This window comes from Mastigoproctus giganteus, chromosome 9, assembly GCF_048544385.1.
Source record: "Mastigoproctus giganteus isolate SK-2022 chromosome 9, ASM4854438v1, whole genome shotgun sequence".
In the NCBI taxonomy this organism is placed as follows: domain Eukaryota; kingdom Metazoa; phylum Arthropoda; class Arachnida; order Uropygi; family Thelyphonidae; genus Mastigoproctus; species Mastigoproctus giganteus.
In genome coordinates, this window is record NC_143583.1 from 180,482,826 (window position 1) to 180,503,211 (window position 20,386).

General features: G+C 34.7%; 1 long non-coding RNA gene across 1 annotated transcript in view; it reads right to left on the reverse strand.

Moving 5' to 3' along the window:
* Positions 1 to 19,659, reverse strand: part of LOC150080922 (uncharacterized) — a 58,345-nt gene extending 38,686 nt beyond the window's left edge. Inside the window, exons 1-2 of the long non-coding RNA XR_016547368.1 lie at positions 19,471 to 19,659; positions 18,748 to 18,830 (exon numbers count right to left, since the gene is read on the reverse strand). This is a non-coding gene — a long non-coding RNA (uncharacterized LOC150080922). The remainder of the gene's footprint in view (positions 1 to 18,747; positions 18,831 to 19,470) is intronic.
* Between the last annotated feature and the right edge of the window lie 727 nt (positions 19,660 to 20,386).

The window sequence follows — 20,386 nt, forward strand, 5'->3', positions numbered from 1 at the left end:
TCTTTACTTGAGTTTGTTGCCTAATCCATGCGTTTCTCTTCTTATCTAACAATCTGATTCCAAAAATAATTTGTTCCACTCTTCGCTGTGTAGTTCTCAGCTTCTCTTCCATTCTTTTTGTGAATGCCCAAATTTCACTTTCATAAGTCATGGTGGGGAGTATACATTGGTTCATTATTTTACATTTCAGACAAACTGGGATATTACTCCTCAGTATGTGACTATATTTCCTGAATGCTATCCATTCAAAATTTATTCTTCTCTTGACTTCCAGCCATTTACTATTACACCTAATAACTTGTCCCAGATAAGTATATGACTTCACCTTTTCAATTACTGCTCCTTCAATCATTATGTCCCTTTCTGTGGCATACTTGTTCATCATTACTTTTGTTTTAGCCATATTCATCTTTAGTCCAAAATTCTTACTATACTCTGCATAACTGATTAAAATTTTCCTCCAATTCTTTGGGATCGTGGCTTATGACCACAATGTCATCTGCAAATTGTAAATGGTTTAGGTACTCTCCATTCACATTCACTCCTTTCTGTGACCAGTCTAATCTTCTGAAAGCTTCCTCAAGGGCAGCAGCAAACAACTTTGGAGATATTGTGTTTCCTTGTCAAACTCCTTTCTCAATTTTAAATTTGCTACTGTCTTTGTATAGTCCAATAAAGGAGGTAGTATTCTCATATATTTTCTTCAAAATCATAATATTTGTCTTTCCAGTGCCCGAAACATTACCTTATGCTGTATGGAATCAAATGTCTTTTCATAATCCACAAATGCCGGGGATAATGGTATTTTATATTCATTTGCTTTCTCCATTAGCTGTGATATTACGTGAAGGTGATCCATAGTTGAGAATCCTGGCCCAAAGCCAGCTTGCTTTCGGTTGATTCTCATTTCGGTTGATTCTCATCTTTCGGTTGATTCTCATCAAGTATTCTTTCTAATCTGTTAGTAATGACCCTTGTGAGCAACTTGTAGATGTGGGATAACAAGCTAATTGGTCTATAATTTCCAATTAAACTATGATTGCATTATTCCACTCCTTAGGCATCACACCTCTTCTGATGCATTTTGTGAAGAGTCAGTTTTTGTGTCATGCCTCTTCCTCACAATTTTGACAACTCTACAGGAACTTCATCTTCTCTCGGGGCTTTCTGATTCTTCATTTTCTTCAACGCATGTTCTACCTCATCAGGAAGAATATTGGGTATGTCATATATGTTATTAATTTGCAATTCATCTTCCCCACTGCTGGCATCATTCCCTCGCTCCTTGTATAATTCTCTATAGTAGTCTTCTGCTATTTGAATTATGCCTTCTCTGCTATTTATAAGTACACCATTGCTATTCTTCAGTTTCATTATCATTTGTCTTTCTGTATTACTGCTCATGGCTGCTGATTTAAGTCCTTTGTTTTTGTATAGTCTAAATGCTTGTTGTACTTTTCTTGTGTTAAATCTTCTTATGTCTTCTCTGAGTCTCTTTCTAATGGCTTTTCATAACTCAGTATAATCAATTTTCTCCTTGTAAGTGTTTATCTTGCTCTTCATTTGTTGCCTTCGGTTCATCATGACAAGTGTTTCTTGACTAATTTTTTCTTCTTTGGATTTCTTTTTACCTATAGGTTTCTTCGGCTTTAATCACTTTCAGAAAGTTGTAATATTCCTCGTCGATATCTTGGTCCTGAGCAGTCTGCAGAAGCTCAAACTTGTTCTTAAGTTCCAGTACATTCTGCTTTTTCTCCTCTTCTGTTATCTCAAAGATCTTCATATTATTTACTCGAGTCAGATTTTTTCCTTTCTTTTCTTGCATCTATATCAAGTGTGCATCTTACCATTCTGTGATCACTTCCAACTTAGTCTATAATTTCCAATTCAGGATGGTAACATCAGTCACGATATATCTTCTGTTAGTGAGGATGAAGTCGATTTCATTAGTTGTTAATCCATTTGGACTCTTCCATGTCCACTTTCTGTTCACCCTTTTCTTGAAAAAAAAAAAGTGTTCATTACTGACAATCCTTGAGATTCTGCAAATTCCACAAGTCTTTCACCTCTTTCATTTCTTTCACAAATTCCAAAATTTCCTATAGTTCCCTTTTCTGCACTGTTTTGTCTTTTCCCAACATTAGCATTGAAGTCCCCCATAATGATAGTGTAGTGGGTTTTCTGCTCATCTAGAAGACTCTTAATTTCGGTGTACATTTCTTCAACCTCTTCATCATCATGGCTCGATGTTGGTGCATAAATCATTATAACCTTTAGTCCTCTTGTACCTCTTAGAAATCCTGAGTATTAGCCTTGATACCTTTGTTGATGTACTTTTGAATTCCAAAATGTTGTTTTTTATATCTTTATGGACCAGAAAGCCAACTCCACCTTCGCTCCTTTCACTGTTTCCATTGGAGTACAGCAGATTTCCACTTGATAAACTTATAAGTGATTAATTTCTTCTTCTTGTTTCAGCCAAACCGATTATATTCAAATTCACATTTTCTAATTCATTTTCCAGCTCTAATATCCTGTCTTCACTGATGAGTGATCTTTCATTGTAACAGGCCAAGTTCAGTTTCCATGCATGGCAGCCTGGTCGTATATCCAGAGATTCTTAGCGCCCTCTGCTTCCACTCTGATCCTCTCGCTGCCATAAGAGAGGGGGGGGAGTGAAAGCTGCTGGGAACTGAGGGCCATTTGTTTCGTCATGCTGTCATGTGCTGGAGGGTTTGGTCTTTTCCTCTTCACGCTGACCAGGTGTCTTGAAGAGAACCACTCTACACATTCGTTGCCACCTAAGTGACGTAATGGGACTTATCATCGAGAAGGTGTGCATTAGTGGATTTTAGAGAGGCAGGCCAACCGGACTTCTCCTAAATCTTCTGTAATAGAAAGATATTGGATCTATCAGTGTTTTAGACTGCGTGTCTGATAACACACAGAATACTTGTTCCCCTCTAAGCCCCTGAAATCGAAGTATACAATATCAAAATTATTTTTTTGCATCCAGTTCCTATGTGAAAACATTGTAGTATCCAATCAAATTGGTCAGACAAGACTTCCCCTTAACAAAACTATGCTATGTCTGAAGTATAACTGCAGTCTTGTCTAGATGATCCTGCAATGCTTCTTTAACCAGTGACTCCATTATTTCCCCAGAACAGATGTAAAACTAACAGGTCTGTAATTACTCGTGTCACCCTCTGATCCCCCTTTGTGAATTGGAGATATATTTGCACATTTCCATTCCATGGGAACCTCCCATGAATCCAAGGATGCTCTCATAATTATGGCTAAATGTTTGTTTACTTCCTTTGCTGCCTCCTTTAATATACAGGTGACCCCCGCTTAACGCTGATAATTCGTTCTGGAAAACTAGAGTGCTAATTGAATCCACACTAAGTGATTATTGCATTCCCATATGGTAACATATATTTGTGAGTTGCGATTGGTGCCACAGGTTATTTCCTAATCAATAATAAATGGTAGTGAAAAGATGCACAAATGTCAGTCAAAATATTTAATATTTAAACGGATAAAATATTCTACATTACATATATAATTATGTGGTAACTACTTACATATCAAAATTAAACTTAAAATTTCAATTAAAATCATGAATTTAATTGATCTAAATTAATTTTAATTTATTTAAAATTTTGGGTTGTACTTTGGATTGTGTCAATTTTGGGTTGTACTTTGGCCCTCTTCCTAGTAAACTAAAAGGGGTTTTAATTTTAAATCTCCCTCAGTGTTACCACCCAACAATAAAGTCAAACGATCCTTTGCTGCATTGAAACCTGGCATGTTTTTTACTTCTTTCAATAAGAAACTTCTTTTAGGCATTCATTTCCAAAAAAGTCCTGCTTCATCTGTGAAACTTCTTTTAGGCATTCGTTTCCAAAAAAAGTCCTGTTTCGTCTATGGTTAAAAACTTGTTGAAAAGTATAACACATAATACCCCTCTTTAATAATTTTAACAAGTTCTTTTTTGAAAGTTTTGGCTCCTTGATCTGCACTTGTGGCTTCTCCCTGGATTTTAAATCTATTCAACCAGCCCTTACTAGTTTTAAATGGTTCCACACTTTTTTTTTTTTAGTTGAGTTTTCTTCAGATCATCATATAGGCTAATCTCTCTCTTTTTTTATAATATTTAACTTACCTGAATTCTGCACTGGATATTATCTTCAATAAAATTAGTTGAAGTCTCCATTTCAATCCTAATAGCCGGCCTAGCCCTAGTTGCTTGCTGTAATTTTAGCATTGGGAAAGGAACAGCTGTCTTTCCCGATGCTAAAATTAATTCTTGTTTTTTATAATTGTTCTTACAATTAAACCTGTCAGTCCTAAATTATGGCACACATCCGCTTGTCATTGACCGGAATCAATTCACTTCAAAACGACTAATTTAATTTTCAAATTCAGTCTTTTTCTTACATTTATAGTCTTTGTACTGGATCCAAACATTGTTGCTTTTTCATTGTTATCTGCCATTACTCTTTGAAAATGTAACTGCATTGGTTGCATTAATTATGATTCAATGTTCAAGTAAACTGTCCGTTACACACAATGTCTAATACTGTACTGAGTGATGACTAGACTTTGGATAAATGCATATAACGCTAATATTACAAGCATATACTTGATCGTTTTTTAAAATGTTGATCTCGGAACTACATAAGTCACTGTACTGCAATTAAATTAGCATGCAAGAAAATTTCACTGAGCTTGGGAAAATTTCTCAAGTCGGCGTGGGAAACGTTTTAATGCTGTTTTGCTATTCATTTTCAAGCTATTGACTCCATCAAATGAAACGATTTTGTTAAATATGCCAAAAATGCATTCTGTAAAAGAGTGTTATAGTGATTTGTGACAGCATTATAGTCAGATAGGTGTTATAATATAAGAACAGCGTTATAGTGAATCAGCGTAAAGCGAACCATGTTATAATGAGGGCCTGCTGTATCATAGGTGCCTTTTTTATGTTTAACTTCAACAATTTCTCCTCCACTTTGCTCTCTGTTATTACAAAATTATCCAGCTCTCTGTTAGAGTTTGATAACCTCTGGCCTCTGCTTCCCTACAGAATTTCTCATGTGTGAATGTAAATGCAAAATACTCATTCAGTTTTTCAGTTACCTGAGCAGGATCATCAACAGTCAAATCATCGATATCAAGTTGACCAATCTGATTCATCCCCTTCCTTCTAGAATTTACATAAATAATAATAAGTCTTTGCTGCTTTTCTTGGCATCCTTTGCCAAAGATTTCTCATAATCTGCCTTCACTTGCTTAATCTCCTTTGTGACTTGATTATAGGCTAGCTTATATCTACCATAGGCTTCTATGTTGCCCATGCATTTTTCTTCTCTGCCATAAGTTTCATTAGTTCATTTGACATCCATATAATAGGCTTAAATCTTGAACAGTATTTCTTAGTTGGTATGAAAAGCCTAGTAGCTTCCAAGATTAATTCCTTGAATCTTTCCCATTTAGAATTTGCTGTTGGTAACATCATCGGTTGGCCCCACTGTATAGAATTAAAAAACTGCCTGAGACCACCGCAGTCACCTTTATGAAAGCAAAAATCTTTCCTTTTACCCCTGATGGTAGAAACAACTTTAAGTATATCCCACATGAGTACACTGTGATCACTGCCACCAAGTGGTTCCTTTATCTGCTGATTCTTAATGCATGAATAATCATTGTTATAATCAGATCAAGAGTATTACTCCCTCTGGTTGCCTTTTGAATATGCTGCTGTAGAAAACAATCATCCAATAAATCTACAAGTGTTGCAAGTCACTGGCCCACTCTACTTCTCTGTACAGTTGTTAATTATACTCATCAGAGTCATTAGGCCTTTGACACATTCTTACTCTCATTTTTGCTTTCCCGGTGCTTATGTCACACCAGACTGACTCAACATTGCACTGTCCTTCCATGTCAACTGGATGTACTGCTTTAGATTTTGTGTGTTGCTTAATTAACAGCATACCTCCCCGTCTCTCTTCCTATCCTGTCAGTTTTTTTCTGTACACATTGTACTCCCCAAATTGAAATTCTGCATTCCTTATATCTGTATGACACTACATACAGGAAGGAAAGCTCTGATATCCCAATAATATCTTCCTTTGATGTCTTGACCAGTACTTCATATTCATCAAATGTATTATTTTATTGGTGTGTGGTTTGCTTGGTTCTGCTTTAGTGGAGGGGAGAGTAAGTTTCAGATATGGTTTGTAAAGGATTCATTTGGTGGTGTAGTTAAATCTGTTTGTGTTTATGCTGATTGATATTTACAGGTAATCTGTGCATAGGTTGGTCTCCTGGCATTATTGTGGAAGTACTTTGTTTAGCTTCTTGGTAGGAGACATATGTTGAACTTTTTATTCCTCTATAGATTTTTCAATTTGTTGCAAATCAGAGTATGCTGGGTTATCTTTTTTATAGTTTGGGCATTTAATCTCTGGTGCACTGCAGTTTTGGCAATTGTGATCAGTAGATCTGCATTTTGCACAATTGGCAAATTGTCTGCAAGCTGTTTAGGCATGTCGAAACTTTTGGCAGCTATAACAGTGGAAGGGATTTGGGATATATGGTCTTACATTACATTTCAAATAGAGGGATATGATGTGGTGTGTTAAATGTGAGGATTAGATTGTCAGAATGAGGTTATTATTTCACTTTAATGAGATTCTCTTAACTTCAGTCACTCCTTGCTCTTTGAGCTCATTAAGCGTTTTCTCTTCTAAGACATTAAGGCAGTTCTAATGCAAAATTGCTCCTATTGATATATTAGGTGGCATTAGGTCTGGTAGCCCTCCAAACTGGTTAGTGTTTAATAGCCTCTCTGAGTGGTTTGGATTGACAATTTTGATGATTATATTGTCCAGTTTGAGACATCTGACATTCTCTGGGAATCCAGCAATACTTTGAAGTTCTTTCTGCATCCTGGATGGTGACAGCTTGCCCGCTGGAACATCATTGGTGGAATGTATTACTAAGAAAGTCAGAGCTGGGTATGTATCTAAATCAGTCTTCATACTTTTGGCATCAGCCTTCCTTCCTGTCATTTAGGTTGCATCTAGCAACCCAGCAGTACTATTGTTAATGCTAATCATGGTTTGCTCCTTTTGACCCTGGGGGGTTGTCTTTATCTTCCAGGTTTCTGGCCCTGATATGGGCAGGCAGGAACAGTGCCATAACAGTAACCAAGCAGTGTATTAGTGAATTAGGTAGCCTTCCTTTCTGGAGTCTGCTTATATCTCATAAGACAGGACCTGCTTGGTTACGGTTATGGCACTGTTCCTGCCTGCCCATATCGGGGCCAGAAACCTGGAAGATACCCCCCCCTCAACAGGGTTAAAAGATAAAGACACCCCCAGGGTTAGAAGGATTTAAACACTTGGCATCGGGGGTTGCCTAATTTGAAAAAAAAAAAAAAAAAAAGCATAATTAGTGGTAAGGAACTGTTCTTTCAAGTCCATGATTGAAAACTGTTATGTATTTTTTTAAAGCTTATTTTAGCATTTTATCTGTTTTGACTACTAGCCAAAAAATGTGTAATGTCCCTGGTTTAACCTTTCTGATTTTTCAGTATTTTTAACTTATTTATATTCTCAGTATACTCCTGTGCGCTATATATTCCTTAAAGTATGCAGAAGAGATTCAAAAATATGATGTGTCCCTCTCAGAACTTCATACATAATTAGTTAAAATTTGCAGTTAAACTGTTCTAAATAAGTGTACAAATTAACTGAACTGAGTGAGTCTCTGTTACCCATAAACTATACATTCTTCAGTAATAGCTTCTACGTGATCTGAATGGTGTTCTGGCCACTGCTTGGTTTAGCTCTGTAGAAATCAAGAAAAAAAAGAAGGAAATGAATTTGGATGAGAAAAATTGGTAGTTAAGAAAGTGATGTATATGTCATCATAAACTTTAATCAGTTAATTACAACAGCAAGATATTGAAATTACTTAAAAATGGGTGGAGAAAGTTTTAATTCATTTGTGAGCAAAATTTCCCCCTGAATTAATAAGAGAAATAAAAATATTAGAGAAACTATTTCACCAGAACAGTGGCTTATCACCACATTTAGATTCCTTAATTCAGATTCTTTCCTCTTACTATAAGCCAGATGATTTGTATCCAACTATCTAAACAAGCAATAATAATTACTATCAAGTAATACTACTACTGAGGAACGCCAACAAAACTGTCCTCTTCTTTGTACTACTAGCATCAACATTTTCACATTGAAATCTAGAGCAGTGATGGTGAAGCAATGGCAGACATGCCAAATTGAGCACAAACACAGGAAAATATTCCATAAAAAAAGTATTTTTTTACTATATAAATAAAAACTATTTACTAAATTTAGTCAGTTGTTTTTTTATAACTTATTTTTGGCATGCGTGCCCTAAAGCTCAGATTCCCAACCTGTGGGTCACAATCCCCAAGGGGGTTGCAAAGTGTTTTCTGGGGGTCACCGCAGTTATTTTTATAGGAAATTTCACCATGAAGGTTTCAACACTTATTTCAATATGGCTACACTGCAATATTCCACTAGTGGTTGCAACACTGATTTTTGATAAATGAAAGGAAGTGACTTAAGGTCCACTGCAGCAGATAAAGCCCACTGTGTTCATACATATTAAACATTTTATATTATTTTAATTATTTGCTATGGTGAGCCTTTAATATTTTTTCAAATTTCCACCGCGGCAGACCTTGATTCCCTCTCTAAAAATAAAATACAGTAAACCCCCGCTATTCGCGGTATCTGTATTCGCAGTTTCGCGTATTCGCGATTGCTGATTTAATATAAAATAAAACCTAAAAAAATGTGAATTTTAAAGCACCGTGAATATTTTCCACCATAAAAAAACATGACGTGGCTAAAATTATCTTTCCCGGTCAAAACAGCACTCAGTGTGTGTGGGGGGGGAGTGACAAAATCGCGAGCGTGGATGTTTCTCACTAATCCTTGTTCAGTATGTGTTATGCGCTTGTCATGGAAGGTTTCTTCGTTTGCTTTTAATTTATATGCTTATAAATTGAATAAATTTATCAATTTATAAATTGATATGCTTACAAAAGTGATAAATCTACCATTTTGCAGTGTAAAACAGACTTTTCCTAGTGTGTTAATGGAAGAAAGTGACTTTATTGTGGACAAGTTCTTTCTAACCCGTACAAAAATATGGCTACGAATAACAAGGGAAATGTGAAAAGATCAAAGAAGTTGATAACATTAGCGAATAAAATTGAGTTATTAGACAAAATTTCTAATGGTGAAAGTGTCTCCTCAGTGGCAAAACATTATAAAATCAATGAGTCAAAGGTACGATCAATCAAGAAATCGGAAGAAAAAATCCGCCATAGTGTCTGTGAAAACGCGCTAATTGCTTCAAAAATTTGCTCTGTAACTGGTGATGTTAAATTAGAAAAAAATGGAAAAAACTTTAAATCTGTGGATAGAAGACCGAACTAAAAATAAAATTCCGTTAAGTTCACTCACCATTCGTGAAAGGGCAAAACTCCTTTATCAACACTTTAGCGAAACTGGTGATAGTACTGGCGGGATAAGTTTTTTAGCTAGCAAAGGCACTGGTTTGAAAGATTTGTTTGAAATTTCTAATAAATATTACATTTAATATTAAATTGTTTCTTATTTTCATTTCGATGCCATATACTTGCATTTCACTATGTACTGTCTATGTACATAGTCATATTATGAAGGTACATATTTTAGAAGGTACAAAATTTTAGACTAGTTTTTCTTATATATTTCATACTTTGGAATGGAACCCCTTTATTACTATGGGAGCCATAACTCAGTATTCACGTTTTCGGTATTCGCGACATTTCTCAGGAACGTAACCCCCGCGAATAGCGGGGGTTTACTGTATACAAATGCACTGTTATCATTAGAATAAAATTCTATGTTACAAATAGTAAACTGAAAAAAATATTCACTATGATGCAAAATTCAATATCAAAATTCATTTTTAATCGGTGTCTCGATATGTGAATAACAGACTGCCAAATACAGACCATCAAATAAAGGTGAGTTGCTCTCTTAACGCTGTTGAAGATATTTTGCTGACGCCGCCATGTTTGCAATGATGTAATTCAATAATGTCTGCAATGCAAACTGGCGCGAACTTCGTTCGCAAATAGTCAACCACCTTTAGTTGGTGCCATCATAGAAACCAGCCACTGGCTGTGGAGCACAGGTTAGCTACTGCTTGCACTTTCTAAAATCTAAAGAGCGTCAGTAGGTCATCATCAGTCTATACTAAATCAGTACCAATGGAAAAAAAAACATAAATATTCAGAAGACTATCTAAAATTTGGCTTTACCACCTTGATCATAGATAGCATAGAGAAGACACAATGCAATGTCGTTCTCAATGCTGAATCTATGAAACCTTCAAAACTGAAACGTTACTTAGAGACAAAGCATTCAGAACATGCTAAAAAGGATTTGGAGTTCTTTCAACACCATGAAACTGGTCTCAGACGTCAGAGACGTGATCCTACAGGAAGTTTTCAGCAACAGCACAGGCATCATATGAAGTCGCATTGGAAATTGCCAAACAAAAAACCTTATATGATTGGAGAAACGGTCACCAAACCCTGCATGTTGAAGATGGTGAAGTTAATTCTTGGGGAAGGCAGCGAAATAAAGAAGCGACAAATATCTGTCCAATAACACTATTCAGAGGCGCATTTCAGATATGTCCATAGATGTGAAAAAGAAAGTTTTGAATGAAATCAAAGTTTCTCCATTGTTTTTTTTTTTTTTTTTTTTTTCAAGTTGATGAATCAACGGATGTAAGTTCATGTTATCAGTTGCTTGTCTTCATGAAATATATTCATTCAAATAACATCAAAGAAGAGTTCCTGTTTTGTAGTGCACTTGAAACTACTACAAAAGGTGAAGATATTGTGGAGAAGATAAATACCTTTTTTGAAACTGGAGGACTACAGTGGAAAAACGTCTGTGGGGTTTGTACAGATGGAGAACCAGCTATACTAGGGTTAAAGTTGGGCTTTCAGACAAAAGTGAAAGAACTTGCTCCCCAAGCAAGGAGCATTCACCGCATAATTCTCCAATATGCTCTTGCCATTAAGACTCTTCCAACTCCTCTGCAAGTGGTATTTGATTCTCTGTTCAAAATTGTGAATTACATCAAATCTGGAGCCCTCAACACCTGTGGCGCCTCCGTAGCCAGGTGGGCAGGAGCAGCAGTGCATAGCACACACTTCTTGATTAGACCAGGGTTCGAGCCCGTAACTACTAAATATGGAGGATGTGTAAAGGTCAGGAAATGAGCACCGCATATCCCCGGAGCAATATGGCCTTAGTTGCTAATACAGTAATACCCCAAAGTTACGCGATAGGTGGGTCCGACGAAAATCGCGTAAGTCGAATTCGCGTAAGTCGGGGTACAACTTTGCATATAAATACATATAAATTTTGCTTAATTGGGACCAAGGACTAACAAAAACACTAGTTTAGAAGAAAAATATTAATAAAATTGCAGTTCTTTATACATATTAATACAAAATATGTATTAAAAAAAAACAAATGACTTACGTAAAAAAGTTATTTCGATGTCGATGGCTTCATAAAATCTAACAAATTCGTCTGACGACATAGCGCGTTCTTTTTTTCACGCAGAATTTCTTCGTAGCAAGCTAATAATTTTTTTTATTCCTTGCTTTGTAGCTATAACGCGTTCTTCGTTGGAGTCAAAGTTTTCTAAAATTTTTAAGCCCTTTACAATTGATCCCTTTTCAATTTTCAACCTGTCAAGTTTGCAATTGTCATGTGCTTTTCGCCGTTGCTTCATTTAGGCCTGTAGCACGTGCAATATCACATGGTCTTTCATTTCGCTCAAAGCGTTTCACAATTTCATATTTTTTCTCTATCGACAGAGGTGGACTGGCCATAAGCCTTACTGGGGAAACCCCGGTGGGCCAGTGTGATTTTGGCCATAAACCATAGTATGAGGCCACTATAAATTTTCCCGGGTAAGAATTTTTGACCCAGTCCGCCTCTGTTTATCGATAATTGCTTTTCTTTTTCTCTCTGAATCTGCAGTGTCTTCACCAGGACGCTTCCTTTTCACACCTTTTAATTAAGTATTTTACTCATTTTTAGGGAATAAAGCACAATTACAAAACGAGGAGGCACGCTTGATACGCATAAACAAAGCTGCGCGCATGTAGCAACTGAATAAGCAACACCATAAAGGCAGAGATACACTATTAACACCTCACATTTCTAGGGGTTACTACCATAAAACAATAAAAATCCAGTTGCGTTTCTGCTAGTGAAATCGGTTATAAACTGGTAGTAAACTCGATCTAATTGCATTTGCGATTATACCGATAGCTGGAATTGTGTTGGTTTTTACGTTATTATGGTGAAATGTGTTACCCCTTCACTGATATAAAAAACATAAAAGCAACAAAGTTGAATTTTGTTCATCTTTCGCTCTCATTCTCCGCCGTCGCACCGTATATCGATAACATATGAAAAACGACCCTGAAGATAGTGGGCGGCAGCGTTGCCAAACGAAAAAAATCAAGAACCGCGTAACTCCGAGTTCGTGTAAGTCGGGGTAGCGTAAGTCGGGGTATTACTGTACTCCTAAAAACCAAATAACAACAACTCACCCGTTTGTTTAAAGAAATCTGTAAAGACATGAATTCTGATCACGAGGTTCTTTTTTCTATGCTGGTTGCCAAAATGAAATGTTGTCAATCGTATCTTTGAGTTGAAAGGTGGAATCAAGTTGTTCCTGGAAGTGCAAGGGAAACATGACCTTGTGGCTACTTTAATGATAAAGTTTGGAAGAAAAGAATTGCTTACTTAGCAGACATTTTAGACTAGCTAAATAAGCTGAACCTGAAACTTCAGGGAAAGGAAACACACATTATCCAATTTCAAGACAATCTTCAGGCATTTGCATCCAAGCTGCAAAACTGTCATCGAAAAGTAAATCTTGGAAACATTGCTATGTTTGAAAAACTCTGTAGTGTGGTAGAGGAATTTGAAGATGAACTGTATGAGAATATGAAGGAGGAGATTACTGGGAACCTTGAATCCCTTGAAAAGGAATTTTAGTGGTACTTCCCTGAGTTTACAGAAGAAGAAACTGCACTGGATGAATCTTACTCTCTGCTTCCCTTAATGTAGCCAGCATTCCCGATGAAGTACAGGATGAATTCTTGGATCTGTGGAACGATTCCTCGACACGTAATTTGTTTTAAGAAAAATTGCTGACTTAGTTCTGGTGTGCTATGTATCAGTCATATCCAAATGTCAAACAGCTACTTGAAAATAAACAAGGTCTTGAGATTGCCTTATCACAATTTTTTTGCAAATATATCTTTATCTAAAAGAAATATGCTGGTTGTAGAATTATTATTTTTTTATTATATGAAGCATGTAGGTACATAAAAATCTGAAGAAAACTTAAAAACCAATTAGACAGCTAATAAGATTTTAGGCTTTGGTGTTCTCTAGAAAAATTTATTTTCTGTTTTCTGGAGAATATAAATTAAAACACTTTGTTTATTTTCTAACTGTGCATTTTACTGAGAAAAACAATCTTTTACCTTTTTTTTTTTTTTTTTGGCCATTTTAACTGCATGAGCTGCAACACAGTTTACTCTCTCTCTTTTTTTTTTTTTTTTATATCACATGAATTTGTGCATTTTAAACTGATCATCTGTGGCAGTGGTGTCCAACCTACAGCCTGCGAATTTTATACGCAGGTTCAGCTTATCGGAAAGTGAACTAAAACAGCATTTTCAAGTCACACTACTGTGTATACAGGCATACAAGTATCAAGCTAGACTGTATCAAATGTGTACATATAATCCAGTGTAGTCATACGTACATTAAATACAGTTATGTATGTATCAATCTTTTCATATTGTGAAATTGTACTATTTTGATATAACATGTTCATTGTATTGTATTTAATTGTTATTAATTTGTATTGAAATAAAAAATCATCCTCCTTAAAAATGTTCTGAAAGAGGAAAGTCAATTTGGAGTGTCATGTTTTTAATCAAAGGTGGACTGAAGAAAACAACAAAACACACTGAAAACGTATCAGTTAAGAAATTTATCTGCCGTGAGTGCCAGCTGCACATTTGATCACTTTTGAAAGTAAACCTTTCAGTGATGGAGAATTTGTTAAACGTTGTTAGTTAAAAGCTGTGGAATAAATTTGTCTAGAGAAATTAATAACGATATAAGACATTAGTTTGTCTCAACAAACAATTAAGCGAAGACTAGAAGATATTGGAAAGAATTTGTTCAAACAACTTTTGGAAAGCATAATTGTTATTTGGTTTTTTTTAGGAGCATTAGCAACTAAGGCCATATTGCTCCGGGAATATGCAGTGGTCATTCCCTGACCTTTCCGCAGCCTCCGTATTTGGTGGTGACGGGCTCGAACCCCGGTCTAATCAAGAAGCATGTGCTATTCACTGCTGCTCCTTCCCACCTGGCTACGGAGGCACCTGGAAAGCATAAAACAAATGAAATTTTTCAGTATGGCACTGGATGACAGTATTGGTGTAAATGACATATCCCAGCTCCTTATCTACATATGTTGAATTAATGATAACTTTGTACCAGTTGAAGATTTAGCTGATCTGCAGAGAATGCACGGAACAATTACAGGTGAAAATCGTTTTGAACATTTTTGCCAATCTATTGAAAAGTTAGGATTAAATATTAAAACCTTGATAGGAGTTTTAATTTTTAGTTCACTTCGAAGGTTGTATCGAGTTAAAAGAGAAAGACATATTTCACAAGAATAGTTGTCTCTCGTTATTACAATTATTTTTTGACGAGTTTGAAAGTCGATTTGCTGATACAAGATCTTATGAAAAAGACATAAGCTTGTTTGAGAATCCATTTACTTCAATGGCTGAACCCTATAATCCCACCATGCAACTTGAACTTATTGATCTTCAAGCCAAAGCATAGTTCAAAAATAAGTATATGGACTGCAAAAATAAACTACATACTTGAATTCTACAAGGCTCTCCCATCTGAAGATTTTCCACTAATGAAACAAATATGCAATGAAAATGGCTATTTTGTTCAGATCAACGTATGTTTGTGAACAAATTGTTTCACTCATGAAATCAAATACTGTAAATATTTAAAAAGAAACAGAATAGCAAATGAGCATCTTCATTCCATATTGAGAAATGGTGTCACGAATTTTCAAAATTTTGAACAGTTATCTAAAAATATTTAGCCTCAATCATCTCATTAAATGTTAAATTTTATTCAGTAAGTGTTATTGTATATTGTATTTAATAAAATTTTCTACTATTTTCAATTTTAGGGGTATCATTATATTTATTTATTCACCTTAATATTAAAAAGCTGTGATCCTTTTAAGTAAATTTTCTAAAGTGAGCATTTAAAAGCAAAAGTAAGGCATTTTTAAAAAAAACAAAAATAAAGTATTTTTTTAAAACACAAAAGTAAGTCATATTTTTATAATTTTAATAATAAAATCTAAAAAATAAATCACTGACATAGATTTGTTGCACATAAGTGTTGGGAATTTTCATTTTTTTATATATAGCCTGGAAAAAAAGAAAACGGTAACATGAAAATAGAAACTTTCCTTTTAAATGTAACAAGATATGGAAACTTTTACGTGTAACAAGATATGGAAAATGAACGCGCAATTTTTTCTCAAATCACTCGGTGCAGCCCACAAAACAAATCTAACTTTCAATACGGCCCTTGTACTGGAAAAGGTTGGACACCACTGATCTATGACATGGGTCCCCAAACTTTTATGGGAAGGGCCACATAGGAATATTCAGAGTAGTAGGTGGGTCAGATCCAAAAAAGTTCTCACATTTTGTAATATCTAGTTTATTAATTAGTCAACTGTACATATATATATTTTATTAAACAGCATGAATAAATTTAAATAAACTTTTCAATAATAATAATAATAATTATTATTATTGATACTATTACAAGACAATTGGACACGTGTACAGTAGGCCCCCGTTATAATGCGGTTCGCTTTACGCTGATTTGCTATAACGCTGTTCTTATATTATAACCCCTAACTGACTATAATGCTGATACAGATCACTATAACGCTCTTTTACAGATTGCATTTTTGGCATATTTAATGAAATTGTTTCATTTGATGGAGTCGATAGCTTGAAAATGAATAGCAAAACGGCATTAAAATGTTTCCCAAGGCGACTTGAGAAATTTTCCCATGCTCAGTGAAATTTTCTCGCACGCTAATTTAATTGCAGTACAGTCACTTGTTACGTAGTTCCGAGATCAACATTTCAAAAAATGATCAAGTATACTGCTTCTAATATTTGCATTATATGCATTTATCTGACGTCTAGTCATCACTCAGTACTGTATTAGACATTGTGCGAAACGAACAGTTTACTTGAACATTGTATCATAATTAATGCAACCAATGCAGTTACATTTTCGAAGAGTTAATAATGGCCGATAAGAATGAAAAGGCAACAATGTCTGAGCACAGTACAAAGACTATAAATGTAAGAAAAAGACAAGTAGATGTGTGCCATAATTTAGGACTTGCAAGTTTAACTGTAAGAACAATTATAAAAAAAATAAAGGATTAATTTTAGCAGCAGGAAATATAGCTGTTCCACTGCAAGCAACTAGGGCTAGGCCGGCTATTAGGATTGAAATGGAAAGACTTTAACTAATTTTATTGAAGATAATATCCAATGCAGAATTCAGTTAAGTTAATATTATTAACTTAACCAATTAGAGATTAGCCAATATGATGATCTGAACTCACCTAAAAAAAAAAAAAATGTGGAACCATTTAAAACTAGTAAGGGCTGCAGTGGCAGATTTCCACACAGGCACGCGCCTGGGGCCTCAAATCTCAGGTCTCAAAAAAAAAAAAAAAAAATGGTTTCATTTTTAATTTTTACACTCATCATTATTACCGTTACTGAATAAAACTATAATTTAATATGAGAAGTTAGTAAACTCTTATGCGAATATCCCTACATATTATATGAAATATCTATGCAAACTAATATCTATGTGAATCTGAAGTAGAATACGTATTATCATTAATGCTTAGTTGTGCCATTTTTTCATTTAAACATTAGTTAAAATATCTATGAAAGAATTGCACAACCAAAATGATTAAAACCGCAACATCAAATCTAGAGCGCGTGCTATAGTAAAAACATGCACGTAGAATGCATACTGTAGTGGTACCGAAAATATTTAGAGGGGGGTGGCCTCAAAATTTGTGCCTGGGGCCTCTCAAGTAAATCCGCCACTGAAGGGCTGGTTGAATAGATTTAAAATCCAGGGAGGAGCCGCAAGTGCAGAAGGAGCCGAAACTTTCAAAAAAGAACTTGTTAAAATTATTGAAGAGGGATATTATGTGTTATACTTCTCAACAAGTTTTTAACATAGATGAAGCAGGACTTTTGTGGAAACGAATGCCTAAAAGAAGTTTCATATTGAAAGAAAAAAAAAAAGCCAGGTTTCAAAGCAGCGAAGGATCGGTTGACTTTATTGTTGGGTGGTAACGCTGCGAGAGATTTAAAATTAAAACCCCTTTTATTTTATTTGGAAGAGGGCCAAAGTTCAACCCAAAATCGACACATTTTTCATGATTAAATTCATCAATTAAATTAAATCAATTTAGATCAATTAAATTCATGATTTTAATTGGAATTTTAAGTTTAATTTTGATACGTAAGTAGTTGCCACATAATTATATACATATGTAATGCAGAATATTTTATATGTACAAATATTTGAATATTAATATTTTGACCGACATTTGTGCATCTTCTCACTACCATTTATTATTGATTAGGAAATATCCTATGGCACCGACCGCAACACACAAATATATATATATTACCTTATGGGAACGCTGCACTCGCTTAGCACGGATTCACTTAGCACTCTGTTTTTATGGAACGAATTATCAGCGTTAAGCAGGGGTCACCTGTATTTGCTTTTTACTTTTTGTAACGTGATTGATATTTGCTGTTAATCTTGAGTGATTTTTTTATTTTGTTTTTGATCTGTGAAAATAACAGCAGGGTGAATGCATAAAAATTCATTGAAGGCCAATAGTTTGGGGACCCTTGGTCTATAGTACACTTTTTTGGAATTTATTTAACTGATAATCTGTAGTATGCTTTTTTTGAGATTTATTTGGCTAATCACCCAGGGTACACTTTCTTGGTTTTTTATATATTACTTTAAATATAAATCCATTAGCTGACTAATGGATTTATATTTATTCAGGTTTTTTTTTTTTTTATGAGTTTTGTTTTGTTTTGTTTTTTTATATTGTTTGTTTTGTCTATGTAGAAAATTATTCAATTTTGCAGAAGAATTCACTTACAGCAATGATAATGACAATCACAAACCTGTGTGCTAAAAATAAGCTAAAGCAAAGATATAACAATTTTTGTGTGCTAGGAACAAAAAAAAAAAAAAAAAAAAAGAGCAAAATTGGTAAATAGCCTTTATTTATATTATAACAAGGTAATAATACTTTTATATGGCATAAATAAAACATATATATTTTCCTATGCATGCCATTGGTTTGTCATGGCTAACTTACACTATAGACAAAATTAATGTAGACAAGCACACACAAATTAACTTAAGTGATTAATCTTACCTCGACAAATATAATTCTGTTCAGTATGTTGCTTGTACATAGGACCAGCACAAATCCAACAGGATAGAAAATTGCGGTACACCCTATTTGAATAAAATTCATTGTTATGAGAAAGTAAATTTAATATCCTAAAATTAACGAATAAATACTGCAACATCATAGTTGTAATGTAGTCCAGCGGTTCCCAAACTACTGAGATCTACGGACACTTTCAAAAAAGTTTATGGACCCCTGGAAATCAAAAAATGTTTGTGGAACCCTATATATATATATATATATATATACTATCATTGAATTATATTAAATAAAGTTAAATAATAATAAAATGAATAAATAATTAAGCATTCATTAGAGGCAGCGACATGCAATTCCTCCATATGAAGCTGAAATACATCCATTATTTTAAATTAAATAAAACATAAGCCAGTAGTATGGCAAAAACTGTAGAGCGAAAATTAACATAAAAATAACCCAAATAAACAATCGAACGAAAAGAAAGAATAGATATAAACAGTAGCCCAGAAACCCTAATATAATTTCGATCTTTAAATCCAATTAACAAAAACTATACAATTTTTAGGATAATGCCAATTAGTTATTAATTTAGCGGTACCCCCCCGAGAGGTACCAGTTCCGAAAGACGTGAAATATCACCCAAAGAGGGTTAAAGGAACTACCAAACGAATAACAAAATCAAAATAAACTAAAATAAAATAGACTGACCATCATGCCCCATATCGACAGAGGACCACGAGGCCAATAATGGTCATGGAATCGCTGCATTTCTATCGTCCATACAAAACATCGCAAAGGCGGAAATATCGAAGAACCAAACCACCCTTCCATTCTCCGATAGATCAACCATTGCAGAGGATTTGCATGGCGGTGGTCCTTATGCAGCGAAAATAAACTATAGAACAGACAGCACTCTAAAGCAGAGCCACACCACTGACATACTGTAAGCTGAATCAGCTTATATTGAAGAAAAAAGGAAATAGATGGCGGCACAGGCGTTGCTAAATTAGCATATCGACCCATTACTATTGAATTATATTAAATGTTGACGAAAATTAAATTATAATAAAAAATTAAAATAATTAAGCATTCATTAGAGGCAGCAACTTGCAATTCCTCCATATGAAGCCAAAATATACTATCATTGAATTATATTAAATAAAGTTAAATAATAATAAAATGAATAAATAATTAAGCATTCATTAGAGGCAGCGACATGCAATTCCTCCATATGAAGCTGAAATATTTTGGCTTCACATGGAGGAATTGCAAGTTGCTGCCTCTAATGAATGCTTAATTATTTTAATTTTTTATTATAATTTAATTTTCGTCAACATTTAATATAATTCAATAGTAATGGGTCGATATGCTAATTTAGCAACGCCTGTGCCGCCATCTATTTCCTTTTTTCTTCAATATAAGCTGATTCAGCTTACAGTATGTCAGTGGTGTGGCTCTGCTTTAGAGTGCTGTCTGTTCTATAGTTTATTTTCGCTGCATAAGGACCACCGCCATGCAAATCCTCTGCAATGGTTGATCTATCGGAGAATGGAAGGGTGGTTTGGTTCTTCGATATTTCCGCCTTTGCGATGTTTTGTATGGACGATAGAAATGCAGCGATTCC